The sequence below is a fragment of the Rhinoderma darwinii genome, chromosome 1 (assembly GCF_050947455.1).
Source record: "Rhinoderma darwinii isolate aRhiDar2 chromosome 1, aRhiDar2.hap1, whole genome shotgun sequence".
NCBI classification, from domain to species: Eukaryota; Metazoa; Chordata; class Amphibia; order Anura; family Rhinodermatidae; genus Rhinoderma; species Rhinoderma darwinii.
Window position 1 is genome coordinate 454,563,040 of NC_134687.1, and position 7,773 is coordinate 454,570,812.

The following is a 7,773-nucleotide window of genomic DNA, read 5'->3' on the forward strand; positions in this document are numbered from 1 at the left end:
TCCGTTTCTGAACTTCTGCAGAGAAATCCGGATAAAATGACACTTTCACACCATTCACCCGTAAGTCTTGCCGTTCCCGGGCCTGTCGAAGAATCAGATCTCTATCTTTATAATGGAGCAGCTTTACCAGAACAGGTCGCGGTGGCCCTGGACGCATGGGCACTCTATGAGCTCTTTCCACTGCAAACAGTGGAGTCAGTGACTCTTTACCAAACACCTCCAAGAGCCATTTTTCAAAAAAGGAGTCCGGATTGCACCCTTCCACTTTTTCAGGTATTCCCACCATCCTCACATTATTTAGTCTTAAACGATTCTCAAGGTCATCAGCTTTAGATAGAAGATACTTAACATCCTCCGCCACCGCATTTACATCACTTCTCATGGGCAGCATTCTATCCTCTAAGTCGCTGACTCGACCCTCCACCGCTGTTGTGCGCTCTGACACCTTCTGTAAATCATGGCGTATGATAGATCCTCCTTAATTCCCCCCACCTGGCAGGTAAGCTTAGCAAGCGTGGTATTACTCAGGCTTACCGCCGAGAAGACATCTGCCAGCGTGGGGCCAGGTTTGTCCAAGCTCTGCGTGCCTCCATCCGATCCTCCTCCTGAACCGCCTGAAGCGTCTCCTCCATTTTCCTCCTCCTCTGACTCCATCTGTGCTCGCAACGGCTCATATCTCGACCCTGAGCGGCCAGCCTGCTCCTTCCCTCCATCCGACATCCCTCCATCTGTATCAGGCTTCATAGGGGCCTTCCTGGCAAAGCGCTCCAACCTGGATGCCGCCGCCCCTCTCACATCTCTGCTCTCTGCATATGAGCACATGTCGGCGCCATCTTGCAGCCCCAGCTCACCGTCCTCTGCCGCCTTGGATTTCCTGGACCGGGTCATCACAGCCTCCGATGGATCCAAAATCGTGCCTGCAGGATCACCTCCTTCTCCCCTCTCACCACAGGTATGTCGTCGTTAGTATAGTGGAGTCTCAGGATGATTTTTAGGATATCGGCAGCGGGAGCTCCGGTTCCTGCGTCCTCTCACATATGCCGCTAAGCCACGCCCCTCATCCTTACTCAGGATGTAACATTCCTCGGGTCGTCAGAGTCTGGGGAGTCAGAGACCACCTCTGAATCTGAACCTCCTGAAGAGGAGGAATCCTCCTGGTATTGAGGAGGTGGAGAGGGCCTGGCCCTCTTAGCATGGTGTGATGATTTTACATCCTCAAAAACTACAGTGTAATGATGGGGTAGGGAGACAGACAGGTGAGCCCTGATCTACCTGCCACTCAGTCCCTGCCTACTTGCAACGACCCGCCCTAGACGACGGGGTACAACTGGGCGACGGTCCCTACACTCAATAGGTGCACGACAGACGAACAGACAAGGGTACAAAGAAGCCGGGGAAATGGGGAAGTTGCCCACGGGAACACCGTGAGCAACAAGCGAGGTGAACGAGCCGAGTCAAACCAGGAGATGAGCGAGGTACAAAACGCAGAGCAGAAGAGTGGTCAGTAAAGCCAAGGTCAATAACAAGCAGAGGGTCAGTAGTTCAAGAAGCTGCAGCAGGGCCAGGAAACCAGCAACGAAGAATCACAAGCAAAGGAGGAACAGGAAAGGCAGGTATAAATAGACAGAGGGCGGGAGCTAGCTCCGTCTGGCCAGGCTGTGATAGGCTCTCCCACTCCTAAGCCTGCCATCCTGAGTGGTGGAAGATGGAGTCAGTCTCACAGACATAGAAGCAGGTGCAGACTGATTACCTATGGGCGTTGACACAGAAGCGGTGTCTGGCAGATCCTTTACATACAGACAGCCGTTGTTTAAACCATTGCATAAATCCCCTAGAATCTTCCCTGGGAGGGGAGGCGACTGGGGTGGAGCATGAGATACACAGATCTGACACAATGTCATCAGGCAGAGGCTGGAGGCATTCACTGCAAAGCCTGTGCCTGGATTTGTGGGTCCTTTTCCTACCTTCTCTTCCGGCAGATATCTAGAGAAGAGGCAGAAAGAAACGCATGGTAGGAAAATGTGCATAGCCATCAGCATCAAGACACATTAGGACCCACCAATGTAAACAGCCTTACTAACCTTAGCAAGCAGAGGGCTGTCCAGAGGCAGAGCGTGGCAGGTTTCAAACAGGACGCCGGCATTGGGCCTGCTGCGTCCGTGCATCACATCTGGGCGGCAGGGCCAAAATTGACATCACTTCCGCCCCCATCCATGCCTCTGTTAAGCCGAGCAGCACTTCCAAGTAACCACTTCGGACCTAGACCAACGGGTGATGCTCCAAGAGAGGGTTCTCCTCCCCTGCTGCCATTACCAGGATCAGGTAAGGTGCCCCATCACCCTGTACCAAGACATTGACCGCCATCTTGTTTCCCCTTCGCAGCTGAGGGACAGAGGCGGAGCCCTGTATGCAGCCCAGAATAATCTTTTCCTCTGTTAGAAGGATAGGGTACGGTCTCCGTACTGACCGAAGAGAGAAAGAAAAAAATTAATACGCTGGGGCCCGGTTTCCGGTACATACTTATAGGGGAAGTCCTTAATTGTTTAATGCTAATTAACCTATCTCTGCTTGATTATACCTAGGGGACTAAAACCCATATGTTTTGTGCTGCCAAGGACGATCAGGAAATCTCAAATTTTAAACGTAGCGGTATTATTATAGTAACGCAGTATTGTTATAGTAATGAATTATTATAGTAATGTAATATTGTTATAGTAGTTCAAATAACTAATTGATTAACAATAATTTTGTATTGTATCAAATTTGAAAGTAATGCGGCCTGTCAACTTCCCATTTTTTCTATATGTGGCCCACTTACCCGGCCGAGTTTGAGACCCCTGTTCTAGACAAAACAAAAAAAACTCTTAAAAAGTGTCCTCTTATTTCTAACATTTAGGCCATTTTTATATATATATATATATATATTTTTTTTTTAATAGTGGCTTACACAGTGGTGTGTGATGTCCATGACTAATTATTGCCACAGCTCTTATCCTGGTTTACATGGTCATGCCCCACCCCCTGTGTCTTAAAGGGAATGTGTCGCTAGAAATTCTTCTTTTTTTTTTTTTAGTTAAACAATTATTTAAATGATTACACATTGTTTTAATTTTTTCACAAGTCAGGAAATATTATAAATTAGATTCTAATTTATAACATTTCCATGTGCTGGTCACTAGTAGGAGCAGTTCCCAAAATTGCCACATGGTCAATGTGGTAAAGCAACCTCATTGCTTTATGCTGCAAATTTGGGGTAGACACACTCAATCTAGTGTACTCACACAATCCCCCCTCCCTTATTCTGGCTAGTGCCAGGAGCAGGAGGGGTTTGAATCTTAAAACCTCCTACACTGTGTGCAGCCATTTTCAGAGCGCCTGCACAGTGTAGGAGGATTAGATACAGTGCAAAGCAGACAGTATAACACTAACATACACGAACATAATACACATCTCACATACACAAACATAAATTACTTGCTCCTGCCGCCTCCACTCCTATTCCTCGCGTCTTCGCTTCCTTGAACATATGGCCGGAAGCCGTGCCCCCAAGTCATCATCTTACTGTCCGGCAGCGGCTTCCGGTCCACATGAAATTGGCGCCCGATTTCTCTCTGCTAACTGGCTTCGTTTTGGTCTGTGTGGGAGCGGCGCATGCGCCGTTCCCACACAGACGGCGTATGCTGCAGAGAATTGAACGGCTCCCGTTCGCATTCTCTATGGGGATGTATGTGTCGTTAATCAACACATACAGGGATGAAAAATAAAATAAAAATGGAAGCCCACATAGAGAAGTAAAAGTAAGAAAAAAGTAGAACACAAGAACACAAATAAAATTTATTTTAATATCATACTAAAAGCAATATTATAAAAAATTAAATTTCACGACCCCTTCCCTTTAAGCAGTGTGCACTCTTAACTGCTCACCTCCCTCATAACTCATGCAGCATCTGCCAATTGTAATGCAGCAGGAGGGAAGTGTATGTTGCTGGACCTGAAGGTTCTGTATTCTGCTTCACCCAGGAAGTGCTTCATTTACATGTTCGAGAGAGAAAACGTTCGTTCTTCTCAAACCTTGAAGCACAGTGAGAGTCAGTCAAGAGTTCTTGTCAAGGACAGATGCCCTAAGAATAGGTCCATAGGGAACAAAAATAACTAAATCAGCCGAAAATTTGCCTACAGATTTTGCTGTAAATTCTCAGCGAATCTGCAGCAAAAGATTGAAATCCACAAGCCATATTGATTTTAAAATCCACACCACAGGTCAATTTCCACATGCAAGTTTTCTGTTACATTACAATATGATTTGTTACAATCTTATCCACAATGCAGCTACTGTAATGCGCTGCGGATATTTTGCCCGCAAATCCAAATGAAAGATCAGCAGCATTTCAGCTACATGTGAATGTAGCCGAAGGTTGTTTATACAGTCATGATAGTTTCAGATCATAGTGGAAGCCATGACGCTGAGCAGGATCCAGCATACAATATATCCAAAAATGCACCTAATGGACCCTTTCACTATTGCTGTCAAAAGTAAAGTTATTCCCGGCAGAACGCCCGCATAACCCCAATAAACCTAATACAGTAGGCCATCAATCTTTAGGGAATAGAAAACCACTTTAACTTACATAAGGGTTACAGTTACACAATACACAATTTATTTAGCAGTAGAAGAATTGTTAACTGATTGGTTGTTCACACAAATTCCTCCAAATACCTATTACGGGGTGGATGACCCAAGGAAAAAAAAAAAAACCCCATTAGGAAAATGTATAAACTGTACAATGATTGATATTCTAAGTTGAGTTTTGAGAATTATTTCTTGTGAATACATTCTATGGCTGGGTTCATACCTGCATTCAGCTTTCCGTTGATCTGTTCCACTAGAGGAGCCAAATACCAGAAGCCCTGGTTCCGTTGTACAACACAACCAGCGGCAGACTCAGACTTAAATAGGTACTATCCGGGTGTCCAATGTTTTGTTTTAAACAATAGCGCTGCAACAGAGGCCCCTAACAGAGCCTCCAACGCGGAAGTTAACGAGGCCTTAAATTATCTACAATAAACAAATGGCTTTAACCACTTGCGGACCGCCCAAAGACTATAAACGTCCGGGCGGTCCGCAATTAACTCTGCAGGGCCGTTCCAGAACATCCTGCAGAGTTCGGGTATGTGCACAAGGCCTATTTCCGAAAGCAGAACGCCACCCACATCTGCACATTGATTACAATGGGAAAACTGCATTCTGTTCCGACGGAGCGTTTCTCGCAGCATTTTTTTACGCGTAAAAAAAACCGGCCGCAAAAAAGAAGTGCAGGACACTTCTTGGGACGTCTTTGGAACCGTTTTAAACTATCGAAAAAAGCTCCTAACCCGGCAGTGAAAATCGCGAGTGGCACAAAAAACGTATGAAAATCAGGAGCGGTTTTCTCTTGAAAACAGTTCCGTATTTTGAGACGTTTTTGACTCTGCGTGTGAACATACCCTTAGCAGGTTTGCCGCTCCCCGGCGGCATTTAGCTCTGTGATACTGCGGTCTCTAGCTAGCTGTATCATGAAACTTTCACCGGAAACCACTCAGCGGTCTCTGGTCATGTGATTCGCTGTGACAACCTGTCACAGCGATCACATTGCTCCTCCCAGCAGCGCTTGTGCGCCGACAGTAAGGAGCTCAGCTATATGAACGCTGTGACAGCCTGTCACAGCGATCACATGCGCGCCGCCGGTAAGGAGCTCCATGATACAGCTGTATCACCGAGCCTCAGAGTGGTCTCTGGTCAGGTGATCGCTGTGACAGCCGGTCACAGCGATCACCAGTTGCATGTAATGTAAAAAAAAAAAAACACTTTCTTTCCCAATAACATTTTTCTCTATAAATAAATTTGACTATCTGCTACACGGCGACTTTGGCCACGCACGACACAGGTCAACTAGCCGAAGATCACTACGTCCCGTAGTCTACATTGCATGTAATAAAAGTCAATGTAGTTGTGACGCAACGCGCAAGTTGCCACGAAATGATAGTTGCAAGAAACCCAAACTGTCGTGTCGCAGTTACTTGCAGATCGCAATGCAAGCACATTGACTTTCATTACTTGCGGTGTAGGCTATGGTACATAGCGATCTTTGGTGTCGTGGCCAAAGTCACCATGTAACTCACAGAGTATTTTGCAGGCAGAAATAAATCTGCCTCAAAATTCCTGAAGGAATTTTGAGGCAGATTTTGACCTGCCTGCACTTTTTTGCACGAGGCCTTGGAGGACCGCGGGCTTAAAACTATTTTTCTGGCTCCCAGGAAAAATACAAAACTGTGTGAACTGGGCCTTAGGGGGACGTTCGATGTGGCGGATTCACTGCAAATTTTACCTGCAGCGGATTACAGTACAAGGCAAGTAGATGAGATTTTACAAAACTCATCTGCATGCTGCAGACATTTTACACGGCGGATTTTTAAATCTTTGATAGGTCATTTAAATTAATACCTTGGGGTCTACTTTCCATAAAATAATAATTTTTGGCGTGTCAAAGGGGGTTTTCCAGTCCACAAAAATGTATAGCCTATCCTCAGGATAAGCCATCAATATCTGATCGGTGGTGGCCCGTCTCCCCGTCGATTAGCTGTTTTGATGGGGCCGCGATGCTCCTACGATCGTCGCTTCCCCTTTACTGCTCACTGTGAATCGCGGACACACTTGTACCAGCTGTTCATAGTATTACAGTATACACTTGAATAGGAGAAGGTTGTAAAACTGTGAACCGTCACTACAAGTCTATACGCGATTCACAGTGTGAACTTCAAAACAGCCGGATGGGGATGCCAGGTGTCAGACCCTGACCGAACAGATATTGATGGCCTATCCAGAGGACAGGCCATCAGTTTTTTTTGGACTGGAAAAGTCACATCTGTAATGGTCATATGGTGTCAGCAAACCAGCATTGGAAAATTGGAAATTTCTCTAAAAGCCAGTTTGCACAGCATTCATTGTAAGCGCCACCTTGTAAGAAATGCACACATATTTGGTACTGTTGAAGTCGACAGAAGTTGCCAAATAAGTATTCAGGTATGTTTACCCAGTGGCATGCACCAGATGTAAAAAAATAAATAAAAAAATTCTCACCTAAAATCAAACATTCACTTTTTTTCCTTCTATATATAAAAAAAAACAAAAAAAAAAAAAACTTTTTTTTTTTTTTTTTTTTACATAATATGGAAGCCCAATATGTTCTGAGAAAAACAAGACCAAATACATGTAGGTTGGAAAAAGAACAATAATTTGCTTTTAAATTGGCACATGCCCAAAACGTAAAAATGGGGCTGCTCAGGAAGGGGGGGGGGGGGGGAAGCTCCTGGTCAGGAAGTGGTTAACAAAAGCAAATCAGTTGTATTGCCTTAATTGCTGAACAGCAAGGACTTTCCAGACCACGGAAATAGCGCAGGTACCCAAAAAAGGAAATTAATAAATCGTGCGGGAACGGGCTTGGGTGCATTATGCTCACATACACTATCCAAATTCTGATTTTCTAAGGCCACTTTCACACGGCAGTACTTTGTATCCGTATTAATAAGACAAAACCAGGAGTGGAACAAAACAGATTAAAAGAATAATGGAAAGATTTGCACCTCTTTCATGTTTGTATCTACTTCTAGTTTTGGCTGACAAAATATTGCAGCAAAATACAGACCTAAATATTGCCGTGTGAAAGTGGCTTAAGGCAGAGTTCACATCTGCGTTCATATTTCCGTTTTTCTGTTCCATTATAGCAACAGAATATA